Genomic DNA, 17385 nt, shown 5'->3' on the forward strand with positions numbered 1-17385 from the left:
GGAGGATTCTCAGTTCATCCACATCCCCATTAGTCTCCAGCAGGGCACTCGGTATACTTCCTTCTTAAGATCTTAGCATTTCACATTTTTTTTAACTTTTGGCCCTTCCTCACAGCCTGTGGGATCTTAGTTCCCCAACCAGGGATCGAACTTGCCCCCCCTGCATTACAGTCTTAACCACTGGACTACCAGGGAAGTCCCTCACAGTTTTACAATTATGTATTTGCTCATCAGTTCATTGTCTGCTCTCCAATGAGATACTAGCACCATGAGGGTGGGGACATCTGCTCACCATATAAGTCTTCTATCTACCACCTGCCATGGCCTTTGGCTCAGGAATGAATGAATGAAGGTTCGTGTGGCAGTAACTATGCTCTCAGGCTTGGTGGTCCAGCCTGACCATCCATCCACTCCAGAAACACCCTACCTCGACCCTGGAAAGTGATTTTTGAACTTTGCAAAAAGGAATGCTATCAAATGCAATGTTTATGACATATTCCTTGATTTTATACTTCAAATTTATTTTTATAAAATAACCCATGTATGGGAATTATGAGGCTCTTTGAATGAACTTTAGAATCTAAAGTCAGGGTTTCTAAATGATACTTCCAGCCTCCGCATTCAATCTCTGCCTATAATTTGATGTGAGCAGAGAGTATCTTAGATTCAAATGTTTTTTAAAATAACTCACTTTGCAGTATTAAGATAACACCTCTAGATGAGGTAAAGAGAAGCTTTTACATGAGAAGTTTATAACAGTGAATTCGCCAGTGCAGGGTGATCTGGCCACATGCCACCGTGTACTGTGCACACACATGTCCAGCTGTGTTGTCTAACTCAGATTCAATCCCTGGATTGGGAAGATCCCCTGGAGAAGGGAAGAACACCTGTTCCAGTATTCTTGCCTAGAATCCCACACAGAGGAGCCTGGGGGGCTACAGTCTATGGGGTCGCAAAGAGTCAGACATGACTTAGTGACTGAATAACAAAAACCACCAGTGTGCACAGGACCCTGCCCAAGAAGGTAGAGCCAGCCTTTGAGTGTGTGGGGCCCAGGGGAAAAAGATTTTTTGAAGAGTCCCATCTACATAAAAATTTGAATCATCTGAAATCAGTATGTAAGCACCATTCTGGTGACCCAATCTCAGGAATCCTATGAATGAAATCCCACAAGGGGGCGAGTAAGACTGTTCTGTTAGGCGGCCACCCTCTTGACACCAGGGCCAGTCATGGGCCCCAGCCCTGAGCATGAGCCCCAGAGCTCCTCATGTGCTCAAACCCCATAGGATAAACAGAGTGCATCCTGTTGAAACTACTTAAAGCCCAAGCTGGAGCTGCCACTGCCTGGGTACCACCTGAGCAAACTTCCATAACTTTTTTGTCCCTGTGAATGATCCCCAGGACTGAAAATGGGGTCTGTTCACTCAGCCAATCCCCTAACACCAAGCTGACCCTGGACTCAATGCTTTCTTCCTCATTCCTTTTTTCATTATTGACAACCTTTAACATCTGCCTACATTTTGTAAGTGAAAATCATACTTTATTCGTACTTTCCCTTCTCTTCATGCGTTTTCATTATCATTAGAATAGCTGCTATTCCTTGAGCACCCATAAAAATACTATAAGCTTAGAATTTTCAAGGAAGCTTAAATGTGTACATAAGTGTTACAGAAAAGACAACAATAAAATATAAAATCTAATCATATGGGCCCCATCCATTTAGGGGCACTTTGAGGGCGTATCTATTTACTCTAGATATTATACAGTTTCTAAACTACAATCTAAATGTCAGCATAAATAATGACTTCAGCTGACCTTTTCTACATATTAATTAATCTCAGTTGGTTTTGATTAATTACCATAAGGCTCAGGAAATAACTGCTTTTTCATTAAGTTTGGAAATTATCTGTCTTACATATCATTTATACAAAAAGTTCTAAATTATCTATTGTGGACACTGTACTTTACAATAACCTATGATCTAAAAACAACAAAATGCATGTCTGGACAGAAAAGGGGAACAGAAAGGACAGCCAGCTCACTGGCTATAATTCTCTTTAATGTATTTCGCTTTAGACACGCGATGCGGAGTCCAAGCCACTAATGGAACTTTGGAGAGAAAAAGAAAAGGGGTGGAAATATTGAGCACAGTGGCAAGAATGATAAAACTGCCTTCAATATAGAAATGTGTCCTGATTGAGAACATGCCAGCTAAAACACCCTTAAACAGAAATACATTGAGCAATGGTAATTTGTATTATTAAATTCTCCATCCCTCCCTTTTGCCACCTCCCCAGCCTTGATCGGTCACACTGACACCCCTGAACAAGGGATGTCAAGCTCCGTTCTTTCACAGACTTCTGTGTCCTGTCCCTGAAGTGCCCCTGCCATGCCCCCCAAGTCATCTCTCACTCCACCCCTGGAAAAACCCTGCTGTCCGCTACCCTCACCCCACACCCTTCAGAATGAGATGCTTGTCCAAGATGCCTGCGTAATGACACTTGCCATCCACTCCTGTGATCACCTCTTTGTCTCTGTGTCCCCAGCCCCACACCCACCAGACCAGAGGTCCTGGCAGACAGAGTCTAGGTGCCCGAGGCCATGATGCAAGAAAGGCAGAGAACAACATTTAACAAAATCACGTGGTCAGATCGCCCACCCAACCCAAGGGAAGACTGTCCAGGATCTGCTTTCTCCTGGCTCTGAACTGCTGTCCCCGGAAGTGGCTGAGAGTAGGGATGGGGACCTGAGATGACTCCACCCGGACTGAGCAGAGCAGTGGCCCTGAACGCTGCCCTGTTGGTGTCTGTGGTTGCTGAGATCTGACATAGGGGTCTTCCTTCAACCACACTAAACTGCACATACAACCCCTACTGTGTAAGTGAAAAATCTAACAGAGAGCATTAAAGGCCTCCCTTCTACGGGATAGACTTTGCATTTTGTTCTACATGCAGTGCTTTTTTTTCCTCTTAATCGTTATCTTATTACAGAATACATCTTAAAAAATACTCTAAAACCTTGTATACCAGTATTAAATATGCCAGAAAGCTGTTCACAAAAACTTCCCGAGCACCAATATTTGAAATAGTCATTGTGAGTTTATCTAATCTGAGTAAATCATTTATCCACAGTGATGGAATGATTCCACTTTCATTAAATCACTTCATATAAAAGAAGGGATCACTAAAAGAAAACATGTTTACAAGAGTTGAGCTTACTAATTTATCAGGCAACACTAAAAGTAACTTCACGATGAATAGACATAAATAAGGGGATGACAGAGGATGAGATGGTTAGACAGCATCACTGACTCAGTGGACGTGAATTTGAGCAAACTCTAGGAGATAGTGAAGAATACTGCTGCCGTCCATGGGGTTGCAAAGAGTCAGAGGCAACTTAGCAACTGAACAAGACAAGACACTTCTGTAACTACAGAATCATTAAATAATCACAAGAATTTTGCATCTTTAAAAAAAGGTGTTTTTTGTTTTGTTTTGTTTTGTTTTTAAGATCTATTCCACTCCTACCCTTGCACTTTTCACCCATGCTAGGCAATTTGCTAGTCACTAGCAAAAAGAAAAAAATGCCCAAGGGAATGAATGGCTGGCTGTCAGAGGTAGGGTCTCTGAATTTTTTCTTTTTTTTTCTTTCTTTTTTTGCTACTGTGGGTCTTGAATTGCCTCTGTGGTTTATGACCTTCAGTGAGAGACAGTGAAGTCAGAAAAAGGATTTACTGAATCCAGAAAGGACAATCGGCCTGACAGCCGAGGAAGCTCTGGCATGCCATGGGAAGCCGCCAGGCCATGGCTTTCTACCCAAAGGCCAGCCGGACGCCGAGTCATCAGACCCATTCACGCGCCTCCCCACTGTGGCTGCAGCCGCATCGGGCTCTCGGGCCAGCTGAACAAATAAAGGCTGAAGGCGATCGGAGTGGACACTGGCTCCCACGCCTGCCTGGCTCTCAGAGGCCAGAGCATTCCTTTAGGATTCCCCCTCATTAACCGTCCGTGTCAGATGCGTCTCTTGAGCTAGGCTAGGAACAAACTATCTTTTTTTCACAACATTTAGTAGACGAGACCAACAGAGAAGACGATATGTACATTTTTAACACCTAAATATTCAAATCAGCCTTTTGGGCTGCCACTGGTCTGCTTGCTTCCAGGAAGCAAACCCTAAGAGGAACGGAGGGACATATGTGCACCCGTGGCTGATTCATGTTGATGTATGGCAAAAACCACCACAATATTGGAAAGTCATTTTACTTAAAATAAATAAATTAAAAAAAAAGAAAAATCCTTCGTCTATTGAGCAGTGTGAGGACTGGGAGAAATAGCTACAGAAAGACAATGGCAGATGCACATACAATCACACTTTTTCTGCCACTACTTCTTGCTCTTTTAGAATCGGAGAATCAGTGCAAGAAGTCTGAGTGAATGAAACGAATGAACAAACAAGAAAGATGCCTTTATTATTGTTGTTTAGTCACTAAAGTGAAAGTTAAGTCACTCAGTCGTGTCCGACTCTTGCAACCCCATGGACTGTAGCCCACCAGGCTCCTCTGTCCATGGGATTTTCCAGGCGAGAATATGGGAGTGGGTTGCCATTTCCTTCTCCAGGAGATCTACCCAACCCAGGGATTGAACCCAGGTGTCCCATATTGTAGGCAGACACTTTACCGTCTGAGCCAGAAAGTAAAAATGAAAGTGAAGTCACTAAGCCATGTCCAACTCTTTTGCAACCCCATGGACTGTAGCCTGCCAGGCTCCCCAGTTTTTGCTTGGAATTTTCCAGGCAAGAATACTGAAGCGGATTGTCAATTTCTTCTCCAGGGGATCATCTGGACTCAGGGATTGAACCCACATCTGCTGCATCTCCTGCATTGGCAGGTAGATTCTTTACCACTGAGCCATCTGGAAAGCCTTTTATCACACTGTTTACACATAAATTTCTAAATCACTCTTGGCCAATAAGACCATGACATTGATTGTCAAAAGTGTCACAGGAAGGGAAAGGTATTTATTTATTAAGCTGGGTTATACACCTGCGGTGTCCATATATTACTTCATTTAATCCAACCAGCAGCCCTGAGGACTGTGGATTATTATCCCCGTATAAATAAGGAAAGTCCACATACAACAGTGTTCACCAAATTAGTTAAAGACCTCTATTTTTGTTCTCAAATCTAATGTCCTAGTCCCATCCTGTATCTCTGACCGTTCTCTAGAAACTTCCTTGAATCTTCTTCCCTGTACATTCACATTCATCATGTCAGAAGCTGAGCTCACCACGCCCAGACTGGTTTTCCTGCCTTTTCCCTCCCTGACTCAGCAGACGGCAACTTGGGTTTCTTCCACCAGCTAAGCTCACCACCCAGCTGTCAGCTTTGCCGACCTTCTATCCCTCCTTCTCCCAAGACCAAGTCTATCACTTCTTTCTCTGAATTAATTCTCAGATGTCTGTTCCTCTGTCACCCCACTGTGGAGGCCCTGGGTCATGGTCTGGTCATCCCCGTGGGCGACCCATGCACCAGCCTCCCCCGCTTCCCTAAGTCCAGTCTCCCCCTCACTTGCACATACCAATGTCAACTAACCCTCAGTCTTCCCTTTGCTGTGTCCATGCTTCCATCAACCCTGCAGTGAGCACAGCCCATCCTCCTCCACCCCAGCAAACCGTGGTCCCTAAGCGTCTGCACCCACACCCTCTCCTCCAGTCACATTTGTATATTCTCTTTGCCTGAAGGAATAGCAGCCTTGGCCCATCTGTAGCTCAGATTCAACCTTCCCCCAACCCTAATTATGATGACAATTATGATGACGATGCTAGGAGATCCTTCACTGAGCACTCACTCCATTCTGGTCCCTGGAAAAGCACTGTGCCTTCCTCGCATGGAATCCTCACATCCTTAGAGCACAAAGGCGTCCTCTGTCTACTTGTCCCAAACCACGAAGCCTAGGCTCAGAGAGATGAAGGCCACTTGGCCACCACCTAGAGAAGCAGAGCCACACCCGACTTCAAAGCTGCTGCTTCCCTTTTCACTACAGTCCTTATCAACCTCACTCTTGTATAAACTCTCCTATCCACCGTCAAACAATTAATACCCACATAAGCTTAGCACTTATTTCTCATTATTGTTTTATGCATGTTACTTTAATATCTACTTGGGGTGATGTTGTCCAGTAAGATTATTGGGACCAGGAATCTGTGTAATAAAACCACCCCCAGCCCACCTTGGCCACTGCCTTCCACAGTATAGTTAAATATACACTCAAGCACTTATTTATAATCGAAATTAACAAAGAAGTGTTTGCCCCCAACCCTCTTTTTAATTTATTGTAATTCAACAATTACGCCACTAGGTGGCACTATAACATCACCTAAAGCTCAGTTCAGTCGCTCAGTCGTGTCCGACTCTTTGCGACCACATGAATCGCAGCACGCCACCTCCCTGTCCATCACCATCTCCTGGAGTTCACTCAAATTCACGTCCATCGAGTCGGTGATGCCATCCAGCCATCTCATCTCAAGGCAAGAATACTGAAGTGGTTTGCCATTCCCTTCTCCAGTGGACCACAGTCTGTCAGACCTCTCCACCATGACCCGCTCGTCTTGGGTGGCCCCACAGGGCATGGCTTAGTTTCATTGAGTTAGACAAGGCTGTGGTCCTAGTGTGATTAGATTGCACTTAAGCTCAACTAGGCCTTAATGTGCAGCCTGAACCCTTTAGGGGTGCCTCCAAAGTCCTCCTCTATTGCAGAAACAACTGCTGGAGATACAGGAGGATCATAAAATAATTAACATAAAAGGTGTTACTCAAAGAGTAGACAGTCCAAGGAGCCCAGACTGCAACGGCAAAGTGTTTTCTTGTGCCTTAAGTTCACCTCACTCAATGAAGGAACAAATTGGTCAGTTAAGTCTGTAACATCACTGATTCAGGATTTTCAGCTGTGTTTTAAAAAAATTTTTATCGGAGATAAAATGAATATTATTTTTTTTTTCATTAATATAAGCAGGACAATAATGTGTTCTTCCAAATCATGTAAAATTCATTTATTAATGTCTTTTAATTTGATAAATAGGCTGTATTTTTGTATCATTTTTTTCCAGTTTTTTTTTGGAGGGCCACACCTCAAAGTTTGTGGGATTTTAGTTCCCTTGGGCCCATGGCAGCGAAAGTGCAAAGCCCTAACCAGCGGACAGACAGGTTAATTCCCCATGGGATACATCTTAAACTTAACACAGTGCTGTATCAAGTGTATCATTAAAACTGGAAGAAAGGGAATTACCAGGATCCCAGTTCCATTCCTGGTCAGGGAATTAAGATCCTGCATGCAGAGTGGCAGAGCCAAATTAAAAAAAAAAAAAGATGTACAGCATAATGATTTGACTCACATACATTATGAAATCACAATAAGGTTAGTGAACATTCCTCACCTCATATAATATAGATCAAAAATAAAAGAAAAAAGTTGTTTATTTAAGAGGAAGCTTGATGCAATGGGGGGAAATGCTGTACTGAGAAGTAGAAGACATGGCTTTGCTACTAAAGGATAAATAAGGTCACCCACCTACTATACAGCATGGGAAACTATCTTCAATAGCCTGTTTGGAAAAGAATCTGAAAAAGAATGTGTGTATGTGTGTGTGTGTGTGTGTGTGTGTAACTGAATCACTTTGCTATACACCTTAACACTGTAAATCAACTATAGTTCAATTAAAAAAAAATAATAAGGTCACCCCTTGATCCAGGTCATGGAACACTGGTTTTCCCATCTTCAGAAATGGTGTAACATCTGCCCACCCTCGTACCCCTCCAGGTACAATGGTCTCCAGCCCAGACCTCCCACTAGGGTGACAATAGCCTCCTGATAGGTTTTCCCTAATAATTCTCCCTGCCCCTCATCGCCTTCACTATATTCTTCAAAGAGCAGCCAGCATGTTTTTATAACATAAATCCAACCTGTGTCTACTCCTCCAAACATTTTTCAAAGCCTTTCCTATTCTTTGGGATAACCCATATCTGGCTTTTCAGTTGCTATGGGAATGCAACAGGCAGCGCCGAGAGCTCCTGGAATGCCACTCGAGGAGCTAGAATTCAGGCGTCTCTCTTTCCGTCCTCTGCTCTCCTGGGGTCCCTGCCCCTGGCCATTCCCATCCTTCTCCCCGTCCTGAGTCTCCAGTGCTGGCCCCCCTTCCTCCTTCTGCAGCTCCGCTGGGCTGCCCTGACCTCTTGCCACTTTCTCTTGGGCAGACTTGCCCATCTCCCTGGAGTCAGGCACCTCCAGCTCTGAGTATCCTCTGTTTCCCTCCCTAGCCCAGACTCTCTTCTGGGCCCTGGCCACATATCAGTATGCAAAGTGGACTCATGATCATTCCCTTATATGCTCCTCGGCCACCCGCCTCCATTCACACAGCTGTTCATATCACCCCAGGGCGTCCCGTGGGCTCCCCGCCCCACCTGGAGTCTCCTCCTTCCTACCCATCTGCCTCCCGAATATTCTCAACACCCACGCTCTTCCCCTCCACTCTCGCCCCTTTGCTGAGCCACCATGACCTCCCACCAGGGCGACTACAGTAGCCTCCTGACAGGTTTTCCCTAAAATTCTCCTCACCCCTCATCACCTTCACTATATTCTCTGAAGAGCAGCCAGCATGTTCTTATAAATCCAACCTGTGTCTACTCCTCCGAACATCTTTCAAAGCGTTTCCTATCCTTCAGGATAACCCGTATCTGGTTTCTCAACTGCATCCCTTACCACTTGCTCCCTCACCTACATGATCAAACCTTGCTGGCCACCTCATGGCCCACCCAACACACCTGCCCATCTCCTTCTCACTTCAGGGCCTAAGTAGGGGCTGTTGTCTCTGCCCAAACACTTACAGTGGTTTGAAGTGTGGCCACAAAAAGATATGTTTATGCCCTAAGCCTGGAACCTGTGGATATTGCCTTGGGTGGCAAAAGATGTAATAAACCTAAGGATTTTGAGAGGATGATTTTTGTTGTGTGTTATCCAGGTATTTCTCCTTCCACATGCCACTTTTTATAAGTTGCTAAGAAATCCACAGGGAAACAGCTGTGTCTTCAAGTGCTGTTTTTTTTTTTTTCCCACTCCTCTGTCACACATGTGTGAATTTGCAAATCACTCAGTTATTAGCCATTCATTCCTTCTATGCCATAAAGAAGGCTGAGCACTGTAGAATTGTGGTGCTGGAGAAGACCCTTGAGAGTCCCTTGGACTGCAAGGAGATCAAACCAGTCAATCCTAAAGGAAATCAACACTGAATATTCACTGGAAGGACTGATGCTGAAGCTAGAGGCCATTACATGTATCCTTATAAGACGGACATGGACGAAGATTTGGTCCAGACATGCAGGGGAGAAGGTGATGGGATGATGGAGGCAGAGACTGAAGCGATGTAGCCACAAGCCAGGGCTGGAAGAGGCAGAGAATGGGTCTCCATCTTGCCTATGGGGAGAACACACCATGCTTCCCCTAGGCCATCGCTGGGTGACCTCTGTTTCCACCAGGTCCAAGATATCCTGACACCGTCCACCATGCACACATAGGCTTCTGTGCAAAATCAAGTTAGGGCACTAGATTATCCACCCTGGGAGGAAGAAAGGGTCTTTTTCTATTCTTTTCCCTGATGCATCTGAAACACCCAGACCACTCCACATCTGGCACTCATCAGGCACCCAGGAGGAACGGCTGGAAGGTGAGTCTGTCTTGCTAGATGGACTCCCAGCTCCAGGCCACAGGGACCCACCTCTTTACCCCCAAGGCCTCACAGCCTCCTCAGACACCTGGCACATGGTGAATGCTCAATGGCTGTTTGCTGAATGAATGGAAGAAATCATTGTTGCTGTTGTTCAGTCACTCAGTCGTGTCTGACTCTTTGAAACTCCATGGACTGCAGTATGCCAGGCTTCCATGTCCTTCCCTGGTTTGCTCAAACTCATGTCCACTGAGTCAGTGATGCCATCCAATCATCTCATCCTCTGTTGCCCCCTTCTCCTCCTGCCTTTAATCTTTCCCAGGATCAGGGTCTTTTCCAGTCAGTCAGCTCTTTGAATCAGGATTCAAAGGCCAAAGGATTGGAGCTTCAGCATCAGTCCTTCCAGTGAATATTCAGTGTTGATTTCCTTTAGGATTGACTGGTTTGATCTCCTTGCAGTCCAAGGGACTCTCAAGGGTCTTCTCCAGCACCACAATTCTAAAGCATCAATTCTTCAGTGCTCAGCCTTCTTTATGGCATAGAAGGAATGAATGGCTAATAACTGAGTGATTTGCAAATTCACACATGTGTGACAGAGGAGTGGGAAAAAAAAAAAAAACAGCACTTGAAGACACAGCTGTTTCCCTGTGGATTTCTTAGCAACTTATAAAAAGTGGCATGTGGAAGGAGAAATACAATTTTTTCTCCTAAAACCTCTATAATTCAGTTTAACTAATTTAGTCACATGCTACCTTAACGCAGAACAGCTGTTCTCGTAGTCACAAACTCTGCTCCCATGTTGCTGTGTGGAAGATGCCCTGCGTGGAAACGCACCTTATTTCTTACCACCACCACCAAGGCTGACTCCACTTTGGTAATGACCTTGATCCTCTCAAGTTCAGCCTAGTCCCACATTTGCTGAGCTCTGCGCCCGCCTGGCCACGGTTCACTCTGGGTCGCAGAGCTCAGCAATCATCGTTGCTATGGGACTGAGCTGAGCGTGTGCGCGAACACACACACACACACACACACACACAGGATTGAACTCCACCCAGGAGACCAAGGGCACAGCTATAAAATACCGCCCATTTAATGAGGTGACTGACTGGGGCAGACCTACCAAAATCTACCTTCAGACCCAACCTGTCACTGGGGTTTCTTGATGAGGTTTCATGCAGTTATTCCGTTTGGTAAATAATAGAGGCAAATTATTTAATAAAAGTAGCTGGAAAATATAGGCTTGCTTTCCTTTTTCAAGCACAAACGTTGGGTTTAAAGAGCAAGATCGTCAGCATACTGAAAGCCATGCTAATTAGCTGGAGTTATTCCTCTGGATTGTTTAGTTGCTAAGTTGTGTCTGACTCTTTGCAACCCTGTGGACTGTAGCCCACCAGGGTCCTCTCTCCATGGGATTCTCCAGGCAAGAACACAAGAAAGGGATGCCATGTCCTTCTCCAATTCCTCTATATACACGAGTGCTAAGTCACTTCCTGTCTGACTCTTTGCAACTCTATGGACTTTAGACTGCCAGACTACTCTGTCCATGGGATTCTCCAGGCAAGAATACTCGAGTAGGTTGTCAAACCCTCCTCCAGGGGATCTTCCCAGCCCAGGGATCGAACCCATATCTCTTATGTCTCCTCCATTGCCATGTGGGTTCTTTGGAATAACCTGGGAAGCCCCATTCCTCTATATAGATATTGGCTATTAATGATATTATTAATAAGCTGAATGATATAAAATGGTATCTACCCTCTACCCCCAGGTCTCCCATGCCCTGTTCAGAAATATTCTCGTGCACTGACATATAGGATTCAGTCTTTTAACTTCTGTATGTTTTCCATTCTTCAAAATTTAAGGTTAATATTTATGACAAGGGGAACTACTTTAACCAGCTAAACCAGTTACAAGCTGGCAGGTGGCAGGCTGAATTCTACCAGGAAATCTGTTTAATTATTAGGCACTATGTTTGTTTTTTTTTTAATGCTGATCCATTTACATGACAAAAGGACCACTCAGCCCCACACAGTCCCCAAGGCTGAGGTCCCTTCCTGGGACCCCTCACTCAGGTCACCGGCTGTCACCTCAAGGCACCTGCATGTGTCAGCTCAGATAAGGCTTCATGTATCAGACGATTCTCCGGCAGAGACACAATGAGCTAGGGAGTCGGTCCTCGGAGAAGAAAGATGCAGCAAGAAAAAGAAGACATCAGAACCAAATCACGAAGGGGTAGTGACAGACTAAATTTGCCAACTTCTCTGTTGTCACTGGAATTTGCTTCTATCAAAATGTAACATAATTGACTTACGCAAGCTTTGAGAACATGAAAATAATTGCTCTGAACCATTTATCGGACTACAGTTATAGAGAGTACTAGAACACAGTTGTGTGAGTGATAAAGAGGTTGAATTCTAGAACTTTGTGTGCAAATCATTTAATGATAGCGAAAAATGCTAACAACAGTTAAAATTTCCCAAGGAAATTTTAAGAGACTGCAAGCTCTTAGGAGTGGAAGGGACAGTGAATGAGATTGCAGGAAAAAATACCTGTATGTATTTTGGTGATTTAAAATTCCCAAAAGAAAGACTGGTTTTATAATGGGTGATTTTGGTTTCCAAACCAAAAATAAACTAAGTCAGATCATGAGTTTTAAGCCATTTGAACTTCTAATGTGTAAAACAACAAACTATAAAGTTCTATTGACTTAACAGTTACAAGACTCCCTTGAATGGAAAACAATATTTTTTTTTCTGGAATAAAACATAGAAGGTGTCTTTATTATCAAGTGAGTTACTAAAGCAACCTTATAAAAGGTTCCATCCTGGTCTGTGATGACATGTATGTAATTTTCCCTACAAGAAGACGTCCATCAAAAACAGCGATTTCTCCTTTGAAACTGTTGTGCTGCGCTCAGTCATGTCCAACTCTTTATGACCCCATGGACTGCAGCCCGCCAGGCTCCTCTCTCTGGGGGATCCTCCAGGCAAGAATACTAGAGTAGGTTTCTATTCATTCCTTCCTCCAGAAGATCTTCCATTGAAACTGATAAAGAATAATTTGATATCCTTCCCAATGCTATGTCATTAATATCCCTAAAGAGGGACTATAATGGGGTTTGAGGAAATGTTATGCAGAGTCACAAAATATTTTAGAAGCCAATTAAGTTACTGTCATATGTGAAAAGTCATGCCCACATCACAGAACCATAGGCTGTTAGGAGGACAGAACCAGTCCTTTAGTACAAACTCTTATTTCCCAAGTGAGGGCTCTGAACTCCCCCCAAAACCAAAGGTGTAATTTCCAGTGTCCTACCCTCAGACTCGAGGTCTTTCCAGGATGCTACTAAACCTTCCAAAGATCTAAATACAGCAATGGCCATGTTCCCTTCTGTGGCTCAAAGTGCTTATTTCTGTTTCTCCCTGATATTCACAAAAAACTCTAAACTCAGTGAGATGCTCACTTACTAACAGGTTTACATGTTGCGTGTAAAAAGACTCGGAGGAGAGACTTCCTGCTAATTCTATTCCCATTTCCCTTGGACGTGGCAGGTCTTCCCACATACATGCTGCTTGTGCCCTGGCTACCCACTCAGACTCCCAAATCCTGTCCAGGCTTAAATCTGAATTTTAAGCTACTGATTTAAGTGTGTTAACTACCTATTAGGTGCCATCTACTGCGATCATCTCAAAGAAATACCTCCAAAAATGACTCTCAGCTCTCAAAGAGGAGAAACTAATGTAGGCAGCTTATTTCTAGAGCATCCACTACGAGCCAGGAACCAGCATAAACATTTTGCATGTGTCCTTTACAACCACTTCTAAGGAGAACATGCTTACAATCTAATCAAGAAGGTCAGACACAACCACAGTCGAACCCAGAGCTATAGGTCAGAGCGCAAAAAGCATCACAGAGGGAACCAAGTTGCCATTAGGGGGCCATCCGCACTGTCTGGGGCCAGGCAGGAGACGCTGTGAGGGGTGGAGTCTCTCCTGAGTTCCTCTGGGGAGGGCGGAAAAGATGGAGAGTGAGCCGAAGTGGGGAGGTATCCCAGAAAAGGGGAGAGGGCATGTGTCATAAAATCAATAAATGCTAAGTGATTGCTTTCTGGTTGTGAATCCCTGGATGCTTTATTATGCTGCTTCTACAGCCAACTTATTGGAAAAGACCCTGGTGCTGGGAAAGATTGAAGGCAGGAGGAGAAGGGGGTGACAGAGGATGAGATGGCTGGATGGCACCACCAACTTGATGGACATGAGTTTGAGCAAGCTCTGGGAGTTAGTGATGGACAGGGAAGCCTGGCATGCTGCAGTCCATAGGGTAGCAAAGAGTTGGACACGAGTGAGTAATTGAACAACAAACAAAAAGTTTTTCAGTATTATCTAAACGGTCCATAATAATTGTATATGAATATTACAATAAAAACCACTATAATCATTAAAAAAAATAAGGTAGAGGAGCGGGAATATTTAGATTGTGTTTGAGGGACAGTGAGCGACCCAGCTGATGCAGTGGGAGACAGTCCAAGGGGAGGTGATGGTGATTACTGATGAGAACACATGTGGGAGCTGGACTGTGAGCCTCCAGCAATGCAGGGGTGAGACTGAAGGAGCCCTCTTTGTTCCTGCCCTTAGATTCCTCCCAGTTCAGTTCAATTCAGTGGCTCAGTTGTGTCCGACTCTTCCAGACCCCATGGACTGCAGCACGCCAGGCCTCCCTGTCCATCACCAATTCACAGAGTTTACTCAAACTCATCTTCATTGAGTCAGTGATGCCATCCAACCATCTCATCCTCTGTTGTCCCCCTCTCCTCCTGCCCTCACTCTTTCCCAGCATCAGGGTCTTTTCCAATGAGTCAGTTCTTCACATCAGGTGGCCAAAGTATTGGAGTTTCAGCTTCAATATCAGTCCTTACAATGAACACTCAGGACTGATCTCCTTTAGGAAGGACTGACAAAATGTGGTCTATTGGAGAAGGGAGATGCATCCCAACTCCACCTCAAACCCCAGCTTCTGTCTCCACTGAAACCCTATCCCAGCCTGGCTCCCCAACCCTTACTATAGACACAGCAGCTTTGATCTGGGGCTGGACAAACCACTCAGTCAGCCATTCAACCAGAAGAGGCATCACTTCCCTCTTAGGAAGGCCCTGCTGTTCCACTCAGGGGCTGTGCCACGTTGGAAAGCGCTTCAACCCTCGTAATTCAGCTTATTCCTGTTTCTATCGCCCACCTTGAGCTGTCACTGCGGTGACTGGAGAGAGTGGCTGGCCGCCTCCCAAACCTCTTCGCGGTTACGCACAAGCCACGCTCCCAAATTCCTAGCTAGAGAACATCGCCAGCACCTCGCAGCCATCATCAGGGATCCATCTGTGCCAGGAAGGGCAGAGGTTGACCGGTGTTCCACACACAGCTCTTCTCGACCACCCAGAAACTGGGACAAAGACAGCAGTTCACGAAGACAGAGGCCCACCCCCGTGAGCCCTCCTGACCCACCTCACTGAAGGTCCGGTGATCAGAGACAACACATCCCCTATGGACGCAAATGCCTCTGATGGCTCCACAGCCCAAGAACACGGAAGACAAAGCACCAAGGGAGCAAATATAAGGGAACCCAGGCTTGGGCAGATTCAAGCGGCCATGGGGGCTCCCGAATATTAGGATGAGAACTGGTGTTTGAACCCACATGCCATTCTCTTCTCCTGGACCACGGGGCAGATGCTGGGACTGAGACCAGACATCTGGAAGTAGTCCCTGCTCCTTCCACGTGAAAGTAAAAGTGTTAGTTGCTCAGTCGTGTGTGACTCTTTGTGACCCCATGGAGGTCCCTGCAGCCCGCCAGGCTCCTCTGTCCATGGGATTCTCCAGGCAAGAATACAGGAGTGGGTTACCATTTCCTTCTCCAAGGGATTTTTCTGACCCAGGGATCGAACACAGGTCTCTTGTATCGCAGGCAGACCCTTTACTGTTTGAGCCACCAGGGACACCCACCCCTTCCACATTTAACCAAGTTATTTAAAACCCTTGGAAATCCAGGGTTCCCCGCATTGACCGATGGACATAATAATCTTTCTGGCCTCAGAACTGCTGTGGACTGAGAGCAGGATTTCTCAACCTCGGCGCTACCGGCATTTGAGGATGGATCCTTCTTTGATGGGGGCTGTCCTACGCACTGTAGATATCAAGCGGTCACGGCCTATGAACCACTGGAGCCAGGAGCACCACCACTCATCCATGCAGGTGTGTCAGTAAAAAAAGAAAATGTTTCCAAACATCATTAAGTCACAGGACCACACCTACCTGGTTTTACCTTTGTTCTGTGGTGTTCCCATCCCATTCCTGCCATGGAGCTGATCCCTCCATTTCTCTTGGACCTCAAGCTCCAAGGGTCTTAAAATCTTGGCTTGCAATCTTGGCACGTTTACATGGACAACCTCATAAAAACATGAGGCTTTTTTTCTGACTATTGGGTCCACCGACATGAAAAAAGCTAAAGCATTTCTTAGGCTGCTCATTTTTAGGGTCCTAACTTTGCTTTCTGGCAAATGTGGTTTTCAAATTTTATCGTGGGGACTTCCCTAGTGGTCCTGTGCTTAAGACTTCACCCTACAATGCAGGGGGTGCGGGTTCAATCCCTGGATGGGGGAGCTAGGATCCCATGTGCCTCATGGCCATAAAAACATTAAACAGAAGCAATACTACAATAAATTCAATGAAGACTTTAAAAAATAAATAAATCATAAAAGTGGCTGGGGAAAAAGCTCAAGATAGATTCTGATCACCAAAAGTTGTGATGTATTGGAGAAGAAACAAACCAGTTCAAGCAGAAAGGGATTTTCCATAACTTAAGCTCAACAAGGAAGCTGGTTACAGCAAAGGACTTGACAAAGGAACCACACACATATTGTATGACTACTGTGTGAAGATAAAGGAATACTGTGGGGGAAATATACAGTCCTTTCTCTCAGAAAGGTAATATTTTGGATCCTTGTAGACTGATCTTTATGGAATTGTGTTTTTTGAGTATCACACACAGCCTTATTGGATCCATCTGGACACATTTCAAAAATCACTGATCTGACTCAAAATTGTCTAAAACTTCTGAAATATTCTTTTCTTGTAATACGGTGGGAGTGTTTTAAGCCAATGGGATGGTTTGATCTAATAGTCCCAGCACAGGTGAATTGGTGCCTGCCAACTGCTGCTGTCAGGATATGTGAGAGAGGTTTATAAATAAATGTTCAGGAGACCCCATATACTGTAACCAAGAGGGTTATTATTGTGCATCTCAGGACAGAGAATCAAGTGTGGTCATCAAAAGCACTGTGGACTTGAGCAGGGTGCTCAATTGTTCAGTGCTGATGTCTTCAGCTCTGCAAAGATGGCACCATAAGATGGGAAGAGAGTTACTGTGAGGGATCAGTGAGCTAAAGCATTTTGAGTACGTCAGACCAGTGCCTGGCACATAAGGAGTGTGTGATAATTGCGACTATCACTTTGATTACAGAACACTATTCCACAAGGTTATAAAGACGTCCAAGAGCCATGCAGTCAAATGTCTAGAAACGCTTCTTTAAACAAAGTTAAGTGGGTTTTTTCTTAACTCACTGCAGTATTAATACTTCGCAACTAGTGCTTTTAAAACATGAATATCAATATGGTGACCCAGCGTGGG

General features: G+C 44.9%; 1 protein-coding gene across 1 annotated transcript in view; it reads right to left on the reverse strand.

The window, feature by feature from the left end:
- Positions 1 to 17385, reverse strand: part of COL4A4 (collagen type IV alpha 4 chain) — a 152746-nt gene that overhangs the window by 107191 nt on the left and 28170 nt on the right. The window lies entirely within an intron of this gene.

Source organism: Bubalus kerabau, chromosome 3 (genome assembly GCF_029407905.1).
Source record: "Bubalus kerabau isolate K-KA32 ecotype Philippines breed swamp buffalo chromosome 3, PCC_UOA_SB_1v2, whole genome shotgun sequence".
Lineage (NCBI taxonomy): Eukaryota > Metazoa > Chordata > Mammalia > Artiodactyla > Bovidae > Bubalus > Bubalus kerabau.